Source organism: Schistocerca cancellata, chromosome 5, assembly GCF_023864275.1.
Source record: "Schistocerca cancellata isolate TAMUIC-IGC-003103 chromosome 5, iqSchCanc2.1, whole genome shotgun sequence".
NCBI classification, from domain to species: domain Eukaryota; kingdom Metazoa; phylum Arthropoda; class Insecta; order Orthoptera; family Acrididae; genus Schistocerca; species Schistocerca cancellata.
Genome location: NC_064630.1, coordinates 482,610,294 through 482,633,091, shown reverse-complemented (window position 1 = coordinate 482,633,091; position 22,798 = coordinate 482,610,294). Strand labels below are relative to the sequence as shown.

The window sequence follows — 22,798 nt, the reverse complement described above, 5'->3', positions numbered from 1 at the left end:
ACCATGAGCTTACTGCTAACTGTTGTTCCTTGAGTCATCAGTCTTCTGGTTTGTCAACCTTTAAACCAGTGTAGCACTTGCTTTCAAGTAATAAAAAGACGTTCCAGTGCGTCTGAGATCTTTCAAAGATCAAACTATAAGTAACAGATTGGCAGCGACCAACATAGTTTGGTAAAAATACTAAAGTTACTGGGAGAGTGTCATTAGACACTGAAGTCAAATTCATGTACGTGGACATTGGGGAAGGAAATCAACAACGTCCTATTCAATGGACCTTGGAGCTGCTCTCAACATCTTATAGTTTTTCGCTAGTAAAGTTATTCATTCTTAACCGGTCAATGAACTAACTTTAATTTCTGTCGTAGAAGCGTGTTACGCTGATTGCCTAACGTTTCCCTCACGCCGGTGATCAGTCTCGTCAGATGCTACTGACCTACTGTATTAGTACTTTGCACTGACGTTGGCATAAAGTATCTAGTTGTACATCGAAACTATTAATAACGTAATGCTTAAGTTAGTTCTCATTTCTTGATCAGTCTCAGTCGCACATTTTTAATTACATGACATGTTTAGATCATTCAGGGTCATCTTCACATCTAAAACGAAGTAAGGCTAAATACATACCGTCTTATATTTCACAATAAGTAGGAAAAAATGTACATAAATGTAGACAGATTTATCTATTCAGGACGTCACATCAGAGTACTGTGTTTTGCAACTGCGGTCACTATTTTAAATGGGTGCCACTTGGGGGTAGGGGAGAGGGGGAAGCGAAGGATAAAAGCAGGGGGAAGTGAGTGTGGTTGGGGGAGGCGGAGCAGACCATGGAGGAGGCGGTGGGAATGTCATGAGGTTAACAAGAGCAGTCATGTTACATTTATAAAAAGTGTAATTATGTTAACATTCTCGTTAAAATACTAATTTGTGGAACAATGGTTACGTAAAATGTACTTAGAATAAAACAGTAAAACTATAAGATGGAGCGAGAGGGACTGAGAGCGGGAAAAGAAGGCTAGGGAAGAAGGGAGAGAGGGGTAGCGGCAGAGATCCTATGTGTTGAACAAGAGAGAATCTTATACCAAAATTACAAAAAATCAGTTACGTAAAAAACCTTCTTATTTACACGTCGTCTGCAAGAACCCGGCAACACACTAAATCAGCAGAACGATTTTATTTACAGCACATTTTTAATAAACTTGAAGGCCTCTTCCAAACGCCCACCTCGCCGCAGCGCACTAATTATCAACGGCCCCACTCACGAGAAGAGAGAGCGTCGGCTAACACACCGTCCTAGCAGCAGGCCTGCGTGCATACAGGCTTCTGAACATACTGCAAAACTGCGCACCGTACAACGCCACCACGCAGAAGCAAATGCAGTTAACCATAACTGTCACACACTGTTCCTTGTCACTGTAGTTGCTGCACATAGCTTCAGTTTTATAATTTACTATTTTACACTTATTACGGTTTTATACTACTGACTGTTCAAGCTGGTGGAGGGTCTGTAATGGTTTGGGGCGTGTGCAGTTGGAGTGGTATGGGACCCCTGATACCTCTACGTAAGCATCCTGTCTGATCACCTACATCCATTCATGTTCATTGTGCATTCCGATGGACTTGGGCAAGTCCATCATGACAATGCGACACCCCACATGTCCAGGAATACAGAGTGGCTCCAGGAACACTCTTCTGAGTTTAACCACTTTCGCTGCTCATCAAACTCCCCAGGCATGAACATTTTTGAGCATATCTGGGATGCCTTGGAACGTGCTGTTCAGAAGAGATCTCCACCCCCTCGTACTCTTACGGATTTATGGACAGCGCTGCAGGATTAATGATGTCTGTTCCCTCCAGCACTACTTCAGACATTAGTCGAGTCCATGTCACGTCGTGCTGCGGCACTTCTGCGTGCTCGCGGGGCCCTACACGATACTAGGCAGGTGTACCAGTTTCTTTGGCTCCTCGGTGTACTACGATCATCTCAGATGCTCTTGTTCCCATTGTTGATAATTTCTACCCTTCGCTAATCACTGCAGGCTCCGATGCACATATCTCCATATGTTTTTGACCATTTTGGAAACACACCTTGTGATCACGTTTACGACATACCAACATACCAGAGCTCGGCGTGAGATCGGTATATTCCGGGCTGCAGTCGTTTCTACTGCTATCATTCTGTTTGAAATGCTGTTGTAACGAAATGGTTCTCACCACTTTCAGTATAACCTCGTGTGTTACAGTTTGGCACTTGTCCACACTTGTTGTGGATGCAGCTCTGAGCACAGTGTTACCGTCTGCACCAATACTCACGAACGCCCATCTCTCGGAAAGAATCAACAATTATCAGAAATTGGCATCTACTTTGTGGGTATGCGACCATTGTTTGCTCCCTGCACATACTGTTGACGGAACAGTGTCGAGAAATACAACCACTGTCGTCTCTGAATTTCTCAAGGTAATTCTATGAATTTTGACCGATGAAGATAATCGAATGATTTCGTTTTAAGTCCGTCCTTACAAGTTATGAGTACATTCTTGCAGCTTGTGAACATCGATACCTGCAGCCTGTGCTTCCTGAAGAGACGCTAGTACAATGCCTTTCACGACCAGATATATTCAACATGTTACGGACCATAGAAAGGATTAAAACGAACGCATACTTCGCCGAACTCGTACCTGAATGAGCAGTAGTGGCCCCGCCTTCTCGTATACCATCTTCGCCACTACCCCTCCCTCGATGGAGGCAGCATTGAGACAACTTGCCGCAAGGAACCAATCCCAGCCCATACAGCAGAGAGAGCTAGATTCTAGCTCGTGGCTCCAAAGATATTTTTTGGTCAGCTTCTATGGGACCAAACTGCTGTGGTCATCGGTCCCTAGGCTTACACACTACTTAATCTAAAACTAACTAACGCTAAGGACACCCCCCCCCCTCACACACACACACACACACACACACACACACACACACACACACACACGCCCGAGGGAGGCCTCGAACCTCCGAGGGGTAGCCGCGCGAATCGTCACAAGGCCGCCCAGACCACGGGGCTACCCCGCGCGGCCTATAGACATTAATCCGTCATAGCAACAAGTCAGCGCCGGCAATATTTCGCAAAAAGAACGGTCGTACTTACCTAAAAACTGTTTCTTTAAGTACATCAGCATTTGCGAACTCACCTGCAACAAGCAAAGAAGAAATATCAGTTTAGCAATAAAGACAGTGCATGTAGTATTATAAAGTAGATCGTCCAGAATGAAATGAAACTCCCTGGCAGATTAAAAATGTGCCGGATCGGAACTCGAACTCTGGACCTTTGCCTTTGACGGGCAAGCGCTTTACCAACTGAGCTACCCAAGCACGTCACGACCTGTCGTCACAGGTTTACTTCCGCCGGTACCTCGTCTCCTACCTTCTCTCACGTAACAAAGGCAATGGTCCTGGCTTCGTGTCTCGGTCCGACACACAGTTTTAATCTGGCAGGAAATTTCGAAGTTGACAGTATTCGTAATGATGTGGATGAACTATGTTGACTTTGTGAGTGAAAGCAGTAAGCTCTCTACCCACCATTAAGAGCAGCAGTGAGAGAAGCATAACGAAGGTGAAGCCCACCTCGTGAAACCCCGGCCAAACACGTGACACGCGACCTGCGGTCTTCGCTCAATACTAGGTACACGTGAACGTTAAATTTGATGTATAGAACTGAAATGCACATAAATGTAATCAATGTTGTTGTAAAATCTGACTAATACGTCTGCCGGCCGCTGTGGCCGAGCGGTTCTAGGCGCTTCAGTCCCGAACCACGCGGCTGCTACGGTCGCAGGTTCGAATCCTGGCTCGGGCATGGAAGTGTGTGACGTCCTTAGGTTAGTTAGGTTTAAGTAGTTCTATGTCTAGGGGACTGATGACCTCAGATGTTAAGTCCCATAGTGCTTAGAGGCATCTGAACCATTTGAACTACTACGTGTTAAGTGATGTATATAGCTAAAATCTGCATAAGGCTACAAAGTCTATGGGCAACTGTAGATCACAGAGTAGATAATGATTTTATTACGAACAGGTTCAAAAACGGTTGAAATGGCTCTGAGCACTATGGGACTTAACATCTTAGGTCATCAGTCCCCTAGAACTTAGAACTACTTAAAACTAACTAACCTAAGGACATCACACACATCCATGCCCGAGGCAGGATTCGAACCTGCGACCCTAGTGGTCGCGCGGTTCCAGACTAGCGCCTAGAACCGCTTGGCCACTCCGGCCGGCGTATGACCAGGTAGTTTATTTTCTGTTTACGTGTGCCCGCAATCCAGTATCATTTTAGGAATGATAACATACTACACTGATGGAGAAAAACGTAGCATCAAAAAATAATCGAAGTAGAGTAATGAATTTTCGGGAATATATATGTCTAGGTAACATATTTAAGTGATTAATATTGCAAGATCACAGGTTAAAGTAAGCACGAAGTAAGTCCTTGCAAATGTGAAACGCTGTTACGTTAATAACGGTTGTAACCGCCTAAATTTTGAATGCAAGCATGAAAACTTGATTCATTGTGCTGTACAGGTGCCGGATGTCAGTCTTTGGGATGGAGATCCATGCCTGTAACACTTGGTCGGTCAATAAAGGGACGGTTAACGCTCTATGTGGATGATGCTGGAGTTGTCGCCCGATAATGTTCCTATGTGCTCGACTGGAGACAGGTCCGGTGCTTGAGCAGGTGAAGGCAACAGGTCGACACACTGCAGTGCATGTTGGGTTACAACAGAGGTATGTGGCCGAGTGTTGTACTGTTGGAAGATACCTCCTGGAAGACTGTCCATGAATAACAGCACAACAGGTCGAGTCGCCGGACTGGCACACAATTTTGTAGCCCGTGGAACACGATGGCCATCCGATCAGTAGTGACACGTGGCCGTCTGGAGCCGAGTCTTCTTGCAACTGTACATTCTCGTGACATCGCTGTCAGCAATCATTGTACAGTGGCTACATTCCTGACAAGTCTTTCTGGAGTATTGCAGAAGGAACATCCAGCTTCTCGTAGCCCTATTACACCATCTCCTTCAACTCGGTGAGGTGTTGATAATAACGTCTTTGTCGCCTGAAAGGTATTCTTGACTAATGTCAGCTCACTAGGTCCAATCTCAAATCTAATGCTCACTGAAGTCACGGCGTGTATTTAAAGCAAACCTGATTTGCATCGTCGTAGTGGCGCTACTAGCGCCACTCTGAAGCGACTGGCGCGAAATTTGAAGAGACATCATCTTTCAGATGTAGAAACACGCCTACCAACTTTCGTTGACGTCGCGCAACCCTTTCTTGGTGTTGTGATATTTTCCCGTCAGTCTATTATAAAATGACTTGACATACTTTATAGTGGGCTGTTAGTGAAGAATGACACAGTAACTGTAAATCCAATCGTATACAAATACATTTCATAGCAGTATAGGTGGAAAACATCGTCGCTCCTGTAAAAGCAATTCATTGTTGATTTACTAAGTCTTCATCTGTAACCAACAAATTAATGTGAGAACAATATAGAGGGCTAGTGTATAAACGATGTACAGTATTCACATGTCGCCTTACAGGAAACAGCGCATCGTCCTCTACTGACAGTTCGCATCCCGTTCCGCTCCTACAACATTATAAAGTTCCTTATCGAATGAAAAAATAAGCATAATACACTCCTGGAAATTGAAATAAGAACACCATGAATTCATTGTCCCAGGAAGGGGAAACTTTATTGACACATTCCTGGGGTCAGATACATCACATGATCACACTGACAGAACCACAGGCACATAGACACAGGCAACAGAGCATGCACAATGTCGGCACTAGTACAGGGTATATCCACCTTTCGCAGCAATGCAGGCTGCTATTCTCCCATGGAGACGATCGTAGAGATGCTGGATGTAGTCCTGTGGAACGGCTTGCCATGCCATTTCCACCTGGCGCCTCAGTTGGACCAGCGTTCGTGCTGGACATGCAGACCGCGTGAGACGACGCTTCATCCAGTCCCAAACATGCTCAATGGGGGACAGATCCGGAGATCTTGCTGACCAGGGTAGTTGACTTACACCTTCTAGAGCACGTTGGGTGGCACGGGATACATGCGGACGTGCATTGTCCTGTTGGAACAGCAAGTTCCCTTGCCGGTCTAGGAACGGTAGAACGATGGGTTCGATGACGGTTTGTATGTACCGTGCACTATTCAGTGTCCCCTCGACGATCACCAGTGGTGTACGGCCAGTGTAGGAGATCGCTCCCCACACCATGATGCCGGGTGTTGGCCCTGTGTGCCTCGGTCGTATGCAGTCCTGATTGTGGCGCTCACCTGCACGGCGCCAAACACGCATACGACCATCATTGGCACCAAGGCAGAAGCGACTCTCATCGCTGAAGACGACACGTCTCCATTCGTCCCTCCATTCACGCCTGTCGCGACACCACTGGAGGCGGGCTGCACGATGTTGGGGCGTGAGCGGAAGACGGCCTAACGGTGTGCGGGACCGTAGCCCAGCTTCATGGAGACGGTTGCGAATGGTCCTCGCCGATACCCCAGGAGCAACAGTGTCCCTAATTTGCTGGGAAGTGGCGGTGCGGTCCCCTACGGCACTGCGTAGGATCCTACGGTCTTGGCGTGCATCCGTGCGTCGCTGCGGTCCGGTCCCAGGTCGACGGGCACGTGCACCTTCCGCCGACCACTGGCGACAACATCGATGTACTGTGGAGACCTCACGCCCCACGTGTCGAGCAATTCGGCGGTACGTCCACCCGGCCTCCCGCATGCCCACTATACGCCCTCGCTCAAAGTCCGTCAACTGCACATACGGTTCACGTCCACGCTGTCGCGGCATGCTACCAGTGTTAAAGACTGCGATGGAGCTCCGTATGCCACGGCAAACTGGCTGACACTGACGGCGGCGGTGCACAAATGCTGCGCAGCTAGCGCCATCCGACGGCCAACACCGCGGTTCCTGGTGTGTCCGCTGTGCCGTGCGTGTGATCATTGCTTGTACAGCCCTCTCGCAGTGTCCGGAGCAAGTATGGTGGGTCTGACACACCGGTGTCAATGTGTTCTTTTTTCCATTTCCAGGAGTGTATTACCAATTACAGTTGATTTATTTCCACGAAGGGTGTCAGAGGTTTAAATCTGCATCATATTGTGGATTAATACGACATGTAGCCTATGTGTTATGTAACGATTTTGGAGTGACGCGTGGAATCCACGTTAATGGTGACTGAGCTCCGTGGCAGTGGCGTACATTACTTGAAAAAACTACAGCAACCAGTCACTTTCTATAAAGCCTTATTCACGCCAAGACGCGTTGTAGGGTTTCATCCAACTTCAAGTGGCGTAATAAACCTTCGTCAATACAACTCTTCTGTTCCCAGAATGAGATTTTCACTCCCCAGCGGGGTGTGCGCTCTCATGAAACTTCCTGGCAGATTAAAACTGTGTGCCGGACCGAGACTCCAACTCGCGACCTTTGCCTTTCACGGGCAAGTGCGCTACCATCTGAGCTACCCAAGCACGGCTCACACCCCGTCCTCACAGTTTTACTTCTGCGAGTACCTCGTCTCCTACCTTCCAAACTTTACAGAAGCTCTCCTGCGAACCTTGCAGAACTAGCACTCCTGAAAGAAAGGATATTGCGGAGACATGGCTTAGCCACAGCCTGCAATTCTGCAAGGTTCGCTTCTGTAAAGTTTGGAAGGTAGGAGACGAGGTACTGGCAGAAGTAAAGCTGTGAGGACGTGCTTGGGTAGCTCAGATGGTAGAGCACTTGCCCGCGAAAGGCAGAGGTCCCGAGTTAGAGTCTCGGTCCAGCAAACAGTTTTAATCTGCCAGGAAGTTTCAACTTCTCTGTTGACTCCATCCTGGATTTCCAAGTGCCTTTTTATTCTAAAAATTTGTGGCTCCTTTTTTCACTTTTAGCTTGACTGACGCAGCGCAGCATTCGTCATGTGGCCACATGCGCCTGTGGTCGCAATAATGGTTCGGTGTACTTTGTGCTCGTCGAAACTGCGGCAATTCTCCTTGTTTGTAGCTGCTGGTTCGGAACGGCGCCGTCAGTTGCGCCACCTAGTACTTGATTACAAAGCAAGCACAACTAGGCCATTTCAGGCGGGGTAATAACAGCATCGGAGATGGTATGCGCGCCCTGCGCCAATGTACCACTACAGGCGGCAGCAGCCGGAATCGATAGCCGCATGCTGCACGTCAAGGCGCGCCCAATTCCGTACTCTGTGGCTCTCGCCAACGTGCATATCAGCCACACAGATGCGAATGCGTAATGTCTGGTGATTTAATCAGTATTGTATTTTTTTTCGAAACTGGTAATTTTTTTATTCCACAAAAACAGTAACAAAAATGGCTAGCTTACAATGAAGTGAAATAAGGTGACAGATAATTGCAGTCATAAATTACAGCGTTCAAAGAATGAGGAATGATATTCAGTCTTTAGCAGCAGCACACATTTAGCACCTCCACTGTCACCTTCAACTGGCGGCAGTTCATCATGCACATTTTCTTCTTCTGCAGACTGACGTTCCTCTCATCGTTTCCCAGACCCAATTTAATCATTCAGTAAATCCTTGATGTGTGTTCCTTCCAGGGTAAATTACGTGGATAGAAGAGCAGTCCCCGAACAGCGACATCGCAAAGTCCTTCACTGCCTTGTTATTTTTGTCAGTTCCAGCCTTCTAAACGCATCCTTAGGGAATTCAAGATCTTCCTTTATAACAGACACCAGATGTTAGTCGTCATTTTCTTGTATCTGCTGTACTACTGATTTATTTTTCATGTGTTACTTGCAGATGAGGTTAGGGTTGGGAACGTGACACAACCCATCGCCTAACAACGAGGAATCCAGTTCCTAATCTATACCCATTCTGCTGAAGACAATTCCGAGTATGTTACCATATTTCTTATTGTGATTCTGATACTTAAGTGTTTTTTCGAATTCCTTTTCCATATACATCTAGTATTCAATATGTTCATCACTCCCAATATTGTTAAAAATGCAACTTGTATATTTGCCCATTAATCAAATCACTGCGTTATTTTTTGACTGAGGGTAGTAACTTTCTTCTGGTCTGAAGAAAATGTTAGTCGGTACATTGTTTGCTGAAGTTCTTGTTATTTGAGCAATTTTCTCCCTGATCTACCTCCAGTTGATAATCCGATCTCCGCATGTGTAACGATGAAGCACACTATCAACGAGATTGCATGTGCTGCAGAGGTTAGTGCCACTTAAACTGATGGCAAAGAGGACGCTCATTAGTGCTGATGACGTTGGTTTTTTTTTTTTTTTTTTTTTTTGTGGGAAGAGACCAAACTGCGAGGTCATCGGTCTCGTTGGATCAGGGAAGGACGGGAAATGAAGTCAGCCGTGCCCTTTCAAAGGAACCATCCCGGCATTTGCCTGGAGCGATTTAGGGAAATCAAGGAAAACCTAAATCAGGATGGCCGGACGCGGGGTTGAATCGTCGTCCTCTCGAATTCGAGTCCAGTGTGCTAATCACTGCGCCCCCTCGTTCGGTGCTGATGATGTTATCGACTACCTTGTACCAGGCTGTTCGCACGTCAGACGAAAGAACATCACTACTAATGTTTTACCAGACCTCATTCCATGCTATTCCAGCATATTTAGTTTCTATGTTATTTTTCCTTTCATGTTTCTGTCTTTCAGCTAAAATCGCCTTTGCTGTAACGTTTTTGGAGTTTAAAAGCTTTTTGTTGAGATAACTTAGTTCAAGATAATACTCCCTAATATGCTTGTATTAGAGCAGTAGTTCCCAACTTGAGACGATTACCCCAGAGCGCAATCAAATACTCCCCCCATCGTCAACATCAGTTCCCAACTAAACTTTAGAATGAAGAAGAACATTCTTCGAACGATTTCAGCTTTTAAATGGGGTAAGGTGATTAACATTTAGTTTTTTTGGTATTTTATTACATCAGGAAGTGACGAGACAATGAGACAACTGGTACTCTCTTTTAAAGAATGATGAAGCAGTTCTTAATGCATCATGAGTGCTACCTACAACTTCTTCTCAGAAAAGAAAATAAACTATCCACACTGCGGGTAGATACTCGTTTCAAAATATGCTGTCTGCAACACTCCTCTGCATCCAGACACATGCCTCATCCTCACACTGTACCTCCATTTAAAAGCAACCAAATTAATGTGCGTGCACTATACTTGAGCATAATGTTTCTAAATCGTCTGACTACTGAACTTCTTATATCTGAACTGACAGATATTGCACACTTTGTGTCTGATCGCTGCCACTAACAATATGAGGGGCCTTCAATAAGTAATGCAACACTTTTTTCTGGAAGCAGGCTCGTTTTACTCAAGCTTCCAACACGACATATTATTTTCTAATCTCTTCCCTACAAAATCCTACTTTTCAATATAATTTCATTTCAATGTGTCAGCCTTACACCAACTTACTGGGAGGGCCCGTATGCCCGCATGGTACCACCCTACTGGTCGACGTCGGAGCCAACGTCTTGCTGCATCAATAACCTCCCGATCGTCTACGTACTGTTTCCCGCGGATGCAGTCTTCATAAGGCCAAACAAATGGAACGTGCGAGATCTAAGCTGTAGGGTGGTTGAGGGAGAACAGTCCAATGAAGTGTGTCAGACCTACCAACAGAGACGTCCAGTAGTGCAGCGAGGTGTTTGTGGACTGTCGATCACCTTGTGTGAGAGTGTCCGCACGTTCCAACATTTCAGGAGACACAGCTGTGTGCGGCCGGTCGGATAGGCTTGCGCTACCTTGTTGCGGTGACGACAGCCGCCTCGCCGACGAGTCACCGTGTTTTTGTTCATATCCAAGTCTCCGCAGACATTCTGCAAGTGCCTATGAATATCTGGAGAAAATCTCCAACCCGGTCGGGAATCGAACCCGGGCCCAGTGCATGGGAGGCAAACACGTTACCACCCAGCTAAGCAGACGGACAAACACTCAGCGACAGCTCTCTACTTTGAACGCTCTTCCATTCAAAAACTGGTTCAAATGGCTCTAAGCACTAAGCGACTTAACATCTGAGGTCATCAGTTCCCTAAGAACTACTTAAACCTAACTAACCTAAGGACATCACACACATCTATGCCCGAGGCAGGATTCGAACCTGCGACCGTAGCAGTCGCGTATTAGAGTTCTCTAGACAAAGGTATCGGGGGCAACATCTTCGCAGATGCGGATCTTAGACTTGCATTAAAAAAACTCTGATTCCTGGGCAGCTATGATAAACAATGCAAACCAAATATCCCACAGGGAACTTCTCAGGTTCAGGGCACAAAAGCATCAAGCTCATCAGTGGTTACTGATCCTGTTTTCAGATAACAGCAATTATTGTTGTCTAAAATATTACACACACATACGTATACACAGTATACTTCATATCTAGTAGTATGGTTTGTAATTTGATTAGATATTTCTTGCTGCTGTAGACAGACACTGTTGGTACGCAGAAAGTCGTGTGTCCTTCATGCTGCAGAGCGTATAACTAAATACCTAGCAACCCAACGAGACGCGGAAACTCTAGTTCCACCAAGTACAACAAAAGCAGAGGGGTTTCTTAAGACTTCAGTCCAAGTTAACTCATCTGCCACAACTTCTTCTTTGGCTTTGCAGGCATCTAGCCACATGTGGGTCATGTAAAATAATACAGCGAAAACAGTGACTAGTGCGTGTGCTTGGCAAAAATTGCATCATAACGCGCAAGCGCCGAGTGTAGAGTCGCGAATGCGTTGGCGTAGCTTAGCGAGATAAAATGCAGGCTGGTGACTATATCACAGCTGCCGCAACAGGCGGCGGTGATAAGGAGTGTGGCTTTCACTGCACGACGTGCTGCATAAACAGCATGTGGAAGACTTTCCTTTTTTTTTTTTTTGCAGAACCTCTGACGCACACCGTTTTTAATCAGTGGGGCCAAACGGCGTTTACGCGTGGTCTCAGTTCGGACCTGTTGTAAGTTAAATTTGTTCTTTAACAAGGAAGAGGCTTTCAACCACACACTAATTTTCAAAATGCTCCTGTTTGAGGCAGAATAAGCTTAAATTCACCTTTTCCAAGTTCAATGTAAATGTCGTGTGACTAGGCCTCCCGTCGGGTGCAAGTCTCTCGATTTGACGCCACGTCGGCGACTTGCGCGTCGATGGGGTGAAATAATGATGATTAGGAGAACGCAGCACCCAGTCCCTGAGCGGAGAAAATCTCCGACCCATCCACGAATCGAACCCGGGTCCTTTGGATTATCATTCTGTCGCGCTGACCACCCAGCCCACCGTGGGGGGACTTTTCTCAGTTTATAACACTGCTCTACTTTCTAGCATTTTCGGCACACTTTTTCTGCAAATTCCTTTTGTTTAATACAGTGGCATCGTTACAGTTTAATCATAATTTGGAGCATCCTATCTACGGTTGCTGATATTTTTCCTCGTTTCTTATTTCACCATGGTCGCATTAGGAGTAATAACTGTATAAGTTGGAGTAGCGGTTCCGTGTTGTGTATTTTGTAAGCCGTGTTGTCGCATTGTTTTAGTGCTCGGGTATCGGGGCTTCTCCGAGTAATTGTGTTCATTCACGTGCATACAGGGTAGTTAGAAATCGTCTGAAAATATTGTAAGGGCGCTGCAGGTTAGGCTGTGCTGAGAAGTGACTGTTAAGAAAAAAATTCGACACTAGCGCCGTTTCCGAGTTCATTAGCATTGGAGATGACCAATCAGGCCGTTGTACACTCAAATTCAGTCGGCCAGCCAGAGATGGTGTCGTCAAACGTAATCTTCGCTTGGTTTCCTAAAGCCGAATAAAAGAGCGATACTAAAAATTGGACACGGGACGGTAGTAAGGATCGAAGCCGAACCAAAGTCTGAGCAGTCTCCTGAGCTATCATCTACGTTATGAGAACAACTGACACTAATTGTATCTGGCGGGCCGCTTGAATTTGCGCACGCAGCGGCCTGATTGGCTAACTTCAACGCTAATTAACTCGGGGACGGCGCACCGTATGGGCTTTTTCTCCTAATAATTACCTCTCAGCACAACGTACTCTGCAACACCCTTACAATCTCTTCAAAATGCTTCTGACCATCCTATACAATTTGGGATAGCTTATTCTATAATCGCCAGTTTGCGACGCAGATACATCGCCCGTCCAAAAAGTTCCGGAACTGATTTTATTCCTGGCGAATAAGCGAAGTCAGCGCAGTAACTACAGTGGCACCTTGGACTAACAACTGTAAACGACAGATGCGCATTCAACCACACAGTAGTGAGTCGGTAGTGTTAAGTAGTGAACCTGCGATCGCAGTGTGTCACTGTTGTGTCGACAAATCCTAGTAGAGCAACATCTCTAAATTAAGTGTTCAAGACATTATGCAGTTTTTTTTTTTTTTTTTTTTTTTTGAAGAAGAGAAAAGTGTCTGCAAAGCTTGTTCCGCAGCCCTTGACTCCCGAACAAAAACAACGATGTGTTGATGCCTGTCGCGAAATAAGTTACAGAAATGTCATTCGTCCAGAAATGATATAATCCGTGTAGCACCAGTCGTATGCGGTACACTATCAGGGATTTACTCTCTGCTATTACGCGTTGTTCGATGTCGGACGTAAAAAGGAGTTAATAATTGATTTGTAACATTATCAAGAATAATAAAACGTCTACGTCGCACTAGGTGAGACAGATCAACGTATTTTCGGTCTTCAGAGTTTTTTTTTTAAGCATCGAAACATTTCCTTTAATTTATTCTGGTAATTATTAATGGTTCATGGTGAGTCGTTACAGAATCTGCATACGGAGACGATCAGATACACCAGCCAACTTACTATATACAACAGAGAGAGCATTACAAAAACCTGCTGATTACCAACAAAGAAATACTGTTTATTAAAAGTTCAATTAACTTCAATTATAATTAAAATATTGCAGGAATACCACTAGTTATTGATTCATTAGAAATATCCCAGAGGAAGGTTCAAGCAGCTGTTAGCATTATACAGTAGCTATTAGCATTATAATAGCCAACTTAACTCTTCATTTTTTATTAATCCAGTCTCGAAACATTTTGGACTCACAGGGTATGCTGTGCGAAGACTATTCCTTTCGGAATTTACACACATATGTATTTTGTGTCCTTTCCTTTGTTGCAGAAAATTAGTACACTACTGGTCAATAAAATTGCTACACCACGAAGATGAAGTGCTGTTGTTGTTGTTGTGGTCTTCAGTCCTGAGACTGGTTTGATGCAGCTCTCCATGCTACTCTATCCTGTGCAAGCTTCTTCATCTCCCAGTATCTACTGCAACCTACATCCTTCTGAATCTGCTTAGTGTATTCATCTCTTGGTCTCCCTCTACGATTTTTACCCTCCACACTGCCCTCCAATGCCAAATTTGTGATCCCTTGATGCCTCAAAACATGTCCTACCAACCGATCCCTTCTTCTAGTCAAGTTGTGCCACAAACTTCTCTTCTCCCCAATCCTATTCAATACCTCCTCATTAGTTACGTGATCTACCCACCTTATCTTCAGCATTCTTCTGTAGCACCACATTTCGAAAGCTTCTATTCTCTTCTTGTCCAAACTAGTGATCGTCCATGTTTCACTTTCATACATGAAGTGCTACAGACGCGAAATTTAACCGACAGGAAGAAGATGCTGTGATATGCAAGTGGTTAGCTTTTCAGAGCATTCACACACGCCTGGCGCCGGTGGTGACACCTACAACGTGCTGAAATGAGGAAAAAAAATGGCTCTGAGCACTATGGGACTTAACAGCTATGGTCATCAGTCCCCTAGAACTTAGAACTACTTAAACCTAACTAACCTAAGGACATCACACAACACCCAGTCAACACGAGGCAGAGAAAATCCCTGACCCCGCCGGGAATCGAACACGGGAACCGGAGCGTGAGAAGCGAGAACGACATGAGGAAACTTTCCAACCAATTTCTCATAAACAAACAGCAGTTGACCAGCGTTGCCTGATGAAACGTTGTGATGCCTCGTGTAAGGAGGAGTAATGCGTACCATCACGTTTCTGACTTTGATAAACGTCTGATTGTAGCCTATCGGAATTGCCGTTTATCGTATCGCGACATTGCTGCTCGCGTTGGTCGAGATCCAATGACTGTTAGCAGAATAAGAATCGGTGGGTTCAGGAGGGTAATACAGAACGCCGTGCTGGATCCCAACGACCTCGTATCCTAGCAGTCGAGATGACAGGCATCTTATCTGCATGGCTATAAACGGATCGTGCAGCCACGTCTCGATCCCTCAGTCAACAGATGGGGACGTTTGCAAGACAACAAACATCTGCACGAACAGTTCGACGGTGTTTGAAGCAGCATGGACTATCAGGTCGGAGACCACGGCTGCGGTTACCCTTGAGACTGCATCACAAACAGGAGCGCCTGCGATGGTGTACTCAACGACGAACCTGGGTGCACGAATGGCAAAACGCCATTTTTTCGGATGAATCCAGGTTCTGTTTACAGCATCATGATGGTCGCATCCGTGTTTGGCGACATCGCGGTGAACGCACATTGGAAGCGTGTATTCGTCTTCGCCATACTGGCGTATCACCCGGCGTGATGGTATAGGGTGCCATTGGTTACACGTCTCGGTCACCTCTTGTTTGCAATGACGGCACTTTGAACAGTGGACGTTACATTTCAGATGTGTTACGACCCGTGGCTCAACCCTTCATTCGATCCCTGCGAAACCCTACATTTCAGCGGGATAATGCACGACCGCATGTTGCAGGTCCTGTACGGGCCTTTCTGGATACAGAAAATGTTCGACTGCTGCCCTGGCCAGCACATTCTCCAGATCCCTCACCAACTGGAAACGTCTGGCCAATGGTGGCCGAGCAACTGGCTCGTTACAATACGCCAGTCACTACTCTTGATGAACTGAGGTATCGTGTTGAAGCTGTATGGGCAGCTGTACCTGTACACGCCATCCAATCTTTGTTTGACTCAAGGCCCAGGCGTATCACGGCCGTTATTACGGCCAGAGGTGGTTGTTCTGGGTACTGATTTCTCAGGATCTATCCACCCAAACTGCGTGAAAATGTAATCACATGTCAGTTCTAGTATAATATATTTATCCACTGAATACCCGTTTATCATCTGCATTTCTTCTTGGTGTAGCAATTTTAATGGCCAGTAGTGTACAAGCAAGTGGATGACGCCTGGTATACAGCCTGCGTAGCATAGAGGAGCAGCGAAAGGGGCAAGGACGCCGCGGCTACGTCAGCGCGCCGCCCCCGCAGTGGGGAGCGCCGCTGGACCGGTGCCAGGCGCAGAGGTACTGGCGGTCAGCTGCGCTCCTGACTCACTGGCCGCGATTTAGCGCCGACGTCCGCGGGAGAGGGAAAGTGGGGGGCGGGGGTTGGAGGAGTGGGGGGGGGGGGGGGGGGAGAACGCGTATGAGCTGAGGTGGCGCACTCGCACACGAGCAACTCACACTACCGCTCTGGGTCTCTTCCACCAGTTGTCTGCCAGACAGTGTCACCAGCAGCCTCGGGCTGGGTTGTAAACACAAAGATACGAACAAGTTCGTTCACGTCACCATTTTCCGCATCAAGTATATACGTATTAGTTTTATACACTCAAACGCCTTTATCTTTCTCGCAACGTATTTATTTTCCAGACTGGTTTCGCCTTTTCTACGGCAACTTTAGAGAGTCTTTTTACTGGAATAATATACAGTTTCGTTTCCAATTCGTTCATACAGTGCGATTGCGTGATGATGCTACAAACATTCAGGGATGATGGAGAAGACTAAATGCATCAATTTCACGTAATATGAAGAGAATGGTAGGATCAAGGATTGCTTGAAAGCCATACCTACAGAAACTTGACTGAATTTATCATAAGATGTATATAGATACAATAGTGTTCAAATGTAAATAGCATCTTGTATAAAAAGTAATAAAAATTTTAAAAAAATTGACGATGCTTATAAGCTGATTTTAAACATGCCTAAATTACTTTTGCTCTTTAGCCAGTTCAAAGTCTGGATAAAGCTTGATGGAAATCAGATTATTTTTAAAATACAGTATATGTGTTTTACAATACACCAAAACAAAAGCGAACCCTTTTCAGAGTCAACCGTTTACAATTATACTTCTCATTCAAGAGTCACCACCCCAGTTCCTCGCTAGTTTTTATAAATTAACAGTTATAATTAAGTGACATTACTAATCGCCAAGTATAGAGTCACTTGATATTTCTGAGTATTCAAGAAGTGTAGTTGTTATAATGAAAATGATATTGATAATGACGGCTGAATGGTTCTGCAAGTGAAGCAAAAGAATGTAATCTCTTGTATTTACTGCAGTTTGATGTGGTGTGTGGTAGAAACTTAATTCTCTCTCTCTCTGCCTGACGACTGAGAACTCCAGCTCGGAAACCTGCAGGTAGCGTCCCTCAGCTCTTTTGTCTGCCGGACAAGGGGATTAGCGGACCCGTCCTCGACCCTTTCTGGGCGCGAATCTCTCTGGGCCCGTTTTTCACTGGGCGCGTTTTTCAGTACACCCTCCAGCACGCCTCGAAACTCTCCCTGAAGACTTCAGATATGTAGCAATTCAGCTGCCAGTGTTTGAAAGTGTCCAACCTAGTGTTGAGGGTACTGCTGAGCTGCTGATGGGTTTAATATCTCTTGTGAAACAAACAACGTTAAAGTGGTGCTGATTTACGAGTATGGCAGAATTAACTTTCATGAGATACGAAAATTCCGTAAACATCGACTTCCTCGTTGGCCGGTATAGTGGTATTATCTTTAGAATAAGACTACACATTGAGGCAGAGACAGGCTAAAACATTTGAGACGTGTGGTTACGCTCGCTGCTTGTCCCGCCTTCGTTCAAACAACGACTCAAGTCTTCCTCGAAAAAACGTGACGAAATTTCCGACGTTATCGCTAACGCTCAACTTCCTCGAGCGCGGTACTTACGTAACAACTCTTTAAAGAAAGAGGAGAGCGGAAGCTAAACAGGTAACTTTATTATACTGGTCGCTCCACTCAAGCGGTATCTGTCCTTGTGGATTCCAACTCCCCATGCCACATCATACTACGATGAATTCATTTCCGAGAATGCCGTCAATAGAAATAGCACTTCTCGCTGGGCTTCCCTGGAACGATGGAAATACAATCGTTCTTGCACATATTCATTCACAGTGCATACAGTTTTGACAGGTGGTACTAATGGATTTCTGACAGTTCTGAAGATTCGTATTTCTCTTCTTGGTAACGCGTTTCAATCTTCTAATACAGCCGGCCGCGGTGGCCGAGCGGTTCTAGGCGCTTCAGTCCGGAACCGCGCAACTGCTACGGTCGCAGGTTTGAATCCTGCCTCGGGCATGGGTGTGTGTGGTGTCCTTAGGTTAGTTAGGTTTAAGTAGTTCTAAGTTCTAGGGGACTGATGACCACAGCAGTTAAGTCCCATAGTGTTCAGAGCCATTTGAACCATCTTCTAATACAAATACAGAAAACTTCAAACAGTCAGTTTTTTGAAATATTCATTTACTCTGTTAACTAGTTTTCGAACCTCTTCAGGCTAATCTTCCGATGTATTTTCTGTCTTTTTAGTACATAGTCACAGGTTCTGTAAGATCCAAAATTGATAAGTCGCTGTTACGTTATGGTACTTATTAATGGCAGTTTGGTTTTAAGGCCCTTTTGTTACGTTGCTTCTTGATACTTCAAAGTGATGTCCACTTTTACAACAGCTCTGTATATTACGACAGATTATACAGGGTGACACAGAAAGACTTTCGTGAAATCTGCTGCTGAGATTCCTCACTGACCGATGCAACATTTCAGCTGGGATACTGTGAATTGCATCCGGAATTCCCTGTTTTAACTCATCCAAGGTTCTTGGTCGAGTCGTGTAGACTTTGTGATTTTTTCTTGTGGGGCTACCTCAAGAGCAAACGGATAAATCTGGCGATCTAGGGGCCCTGGGAATGTTATCGAATCGTGAGATCACACGGTTACCAAACAATTCTCGCACATATGCCACCGACTGCCGTGCAGTGTGTGATGTCGCTCCCCCCTGTTGAAACCACACTTCTTGAACGTTTGGAAAGTTGTTCAATGCAGGTGTAACGAAAGTTCGTAACGTGAATACGGTCCGATAATCCCATGTAATGAAACACCAAACCACACTGTCACTTTACTAGCGAGTAAAGGGCGCTCATGAGCGTCATTAGGACTTGTGATTGCCCAGTAACGGTAGTTCTGTTTATTCACATAACCTGTGAAATGAAAATGTGTCTCATCTGACAACCTCAACTTGTTTAGAAATTCATCGCCATTGTTTATTTCTGTTATCATTTGTTGACAGATTCCTAATCGTAACCGGTAATCGTTGTCCATCAATTGTTGCACCATCTGTAGTTTGTACGGATGAAATTTTAAATCAAGATGATGAATTCTGCGAACACTCTCCCGGGACATTCCAACCAATGCTGCTTGCTTACGAACTGAACACCGTGGACTCCGTAACACAGAGTAGCGTACAACATCAATGTTCGCTGCAGAACGCACACTTCTTGGTCGTCCTGTTGGTTTTCTTCTTGAGGGCAGATCCAGTTTCTTCAAAGTCATCAATCCAACATTTTATCGCGTGTTTGGACGGAACGGCATCATGAAGACCTAACTTATAAAAACGTCGATACTCCCTCTGCGCCGCTACCAAACTATCATTGTTTCTACAAAACATTTTTGTGGCTAACGCGCGCTGTTGTCCGTTCCACTGATCCATGATTACTGAAATGGCGGACTGTTTACCCGCTGTCACGAACCCGCAGTGCTGCCACCTGCCCATGTCTTGGCTCAAATGGCTCTGAGCACTATGGGACTTAACTGCTATGGTCATCAGTTCCCTAGAACTAAGAACTACTTAAACCTAACCAACCTAAGGACATCACACACAGCCGGCCGAGGTGGCAGAGCGGTTCTAGGCGCTACAGTCTGGAACCGCGCGATCGCTGCGGTCGCAGGTTCGAATCCTGCCTCGGGCATGGATGTGTCTGATGTCTTTAGGTTAGTTAGGTTTAAGTATTTCTAAGTCTAGGGGACTGATGACCTCCTATGTTAAGTCCCATAGTGCTCAGAACCATTTGAACCATTTTTTTGAGACCTGGATTTAAAAAGATGGCATGCCGCTACACATTTTATGCCCTAAATAACAACATAACAAATCAGATCTGTACTATATTTTCGCAGAAATAAAGTGAGACCGTTTGCTGAGGGTGCATAAATGGCGAATCATGTACTAGTAACGACAGTCACAAAAAAACATTTCGTGTTCCGTAGAAACCGGTGTTATAAATCGCTATTGCATAAAGTCGACAGTTTTCCGAGGAAGTTGACTAGTCCTGGGAAATTCTTTCCTCCCATTTTCCGTAAATTATACAGACGTGAATACTAAATAACGCGCACGTCGATATCACTTGCGCACAAGAATGTAGCCTGAGCAACTTTACATTTTCTAATCTCGACTGTTTCGGTGGATGGACGAGGCAGATTAGTGGATTTTGCTAACGATAGCTAACTCGTCGTGCACAGCGTGGAGAAAGTAGAGGGAGGAAGATATGCGAACGCGTTGCTGATGAAGGACGGAGAGCTGTCACACAAATAAAACCTCCGCCCCGTGAGCGTGACGAGGGCCGATAACCGCTTACGTGTCGTGACTGGCGAGTTCGCGCGCGCCTCTTGTCTCGCTCGGCGCCAAACAAGGATCTTGTTCCGCAGGCTATCAAACTAAGCCTTTCGCTTAACTTCCTAAAACGACAGCAAAACTCAGCTGCATCCAGTCACGCGTGCGTTACATTAAAATCTACATAAGTGAGTACTCCAGGAAACAGCTCCGACGATAGAGCCCCCTATGCTAAGCCACGCCAGGTAGGTAAACGCATACGCAACAGCTAGACACGCAAGAACTACAATGTCTTCCAAACTACTTGTGCATGACAGGGGTTATCACTACATATTACGAAGTCCCCCATCTCTCTGTATGTAAAGGTTAATCTCAGGTAGGAATTTTGATGTGGGTTCCTCTAATATATAGACTGATTCACGAGGGAGGTTGTGTGTATAAGGTGTTCCAGGAGGAATGGTCAATGTTCAGGGATATGACAAGCAGGATCTCTCGAAGCACAAAAGTTTAGTCAACATGGGCTGGAAATTCTATTCTTAAGAACTACCAACACTTCATATTGTGAAACAAGTATCGTCTATTGCAAACTCTTTGCCTACAATATTTTGGGATATAGTAGCATAGACCAAAATAAGAAAAAAATGTTCAGTAAACATGGAATCTAACGTACATAACTTAAGATCTCTGAGCACTTGTTCAGTAAAAGAGACGTGAGAGTAGGGAAGGTGAACTAACGCTCAGAGCTCTTTAGATATGCATTTTTGAGCCAATGTTTACAGTAACTTTTTGTTTCTATTGATCGTTCCTGTCATAGCCCTGAAAACTGACGATTCCTACCAAGTATAATTTATCAATACTTCGTGCAAATTAATTGAACTGTCATTACGTTTTTCGAGTAAGTCTTGCCTCGTGAGAGCTTTCCGGGTATGTGTTGCTTAAATCATTATACTAGAATTTGGAGTAAAAATTCAGTTTCCTGACGTTGTTCCCTGAATTTTGACCACAACTCTACGCAATAGCCTGTGAATAAAATTACCGCTACGCTAGACAAGTCGTCCGGCCGCTTAGACTCGGAAGCGGCGGCGGGTCACTAATTCTGGTATGAAACCGTTTACTTTCAAACACGAAAATGTCCCTATAGCCACAGACCATGATTGCTCAGTCTCAGGTATTCCAGCGTATCAATAAGACACGCAACGCATATTTGCCACACCATTTAGAACCCTTTCTCCCGAAGTTTTTTCTTTGCACGACACGGTTGAGACTGCCAAAGCTACATTGTGTTATTAATGGCCGGCCGCGGTGGCCGTGCGGTTCTAGGCGCTCCAGTCCGGAGCCGCGCTGCTGCTACGGTCGCAGGTTCGAATCCTGCCTCGGGCATGGGTGTGTGTGATGTCCTTAGGTTAGTTAGGTTTAAGTAGTTCTAAGTGACTAATGACCACAGCAGTTGAGTCCCATAGTGCTCAGAGCCATTTGAACCATTTTTTGTTATTAATGTCGAAAACACAGTTACACCATTGGGATTTCAATCTGTAGTTTCTCTACTAAAGAGATAGCTGTACGAGAACAGTAATAGTTCTCGAGTACTAGAGCTGCAAGAGATGAATAGCAGCAGGCCTATCGCGCTCGTGGCAGACTATTACAGACATGCTGAAGAATCAGAAATTACAGATACTCAAAGAAAAATGCGCAACAGATATCAAGAATTTATTTCAAAACATTAAGTACCAGCTTTGTTTATAACCTACGAATTTTATGATGTATGTATCCAGACTGAAGCGACGAATGAAAATTTGTACCAAGGCCAGTATTCGAACCCGGGTCTCCTGCTCACTAGGCAGATGCGCTAACCAGTACGCCATCCTGGCACAGTGGCTCTGCCCAACTGTACGGACTACCAAAGCACACTTCCATCCTCACTCCAAATTCCCATTTATATCCCAGGCCACTTCGCATTCCCCCTAGACTCAACAAAACATTGCAGAGGCTCTCCAACTGTAGTGGAATGAAATTGAGTCCTGTCTGAAACCCAGGCATGGATGCTTAAATCAAGTTTAACTACATGGTTCCAGAGGTCTTTCCACGTCTCAAACATCTAGGATGCA

The 22,798-nt window shown here is 45.4% G+C and overlaps 1 protein-coding gene and 1 non-coding gene across 3 annotated transcripts in view; both read right to left on the bottom strand.

Annotated features, from left to right (window-relative positions):
• LOC126188434 (segmentation protein cap'n'collar) overlaps positions 1-22,798 on the bottom strand; it is an 815,786-nt gene that overhangs the window by 669,431 nt on the left and 123,557 nt on the right. The gene's annotated exons all lie outside the window — the stretch shown is intronic.
• Positions 4,179-4,260, bottom strand: Trnas-gga (transfer RNA serine (anticodon GGA)). The gene is given in 2 exon segments: positions 4,179-4,213; positions 4,223-4,260. It is a non-coding gene; the product is annotated as a tRNA-Ser (tRNA).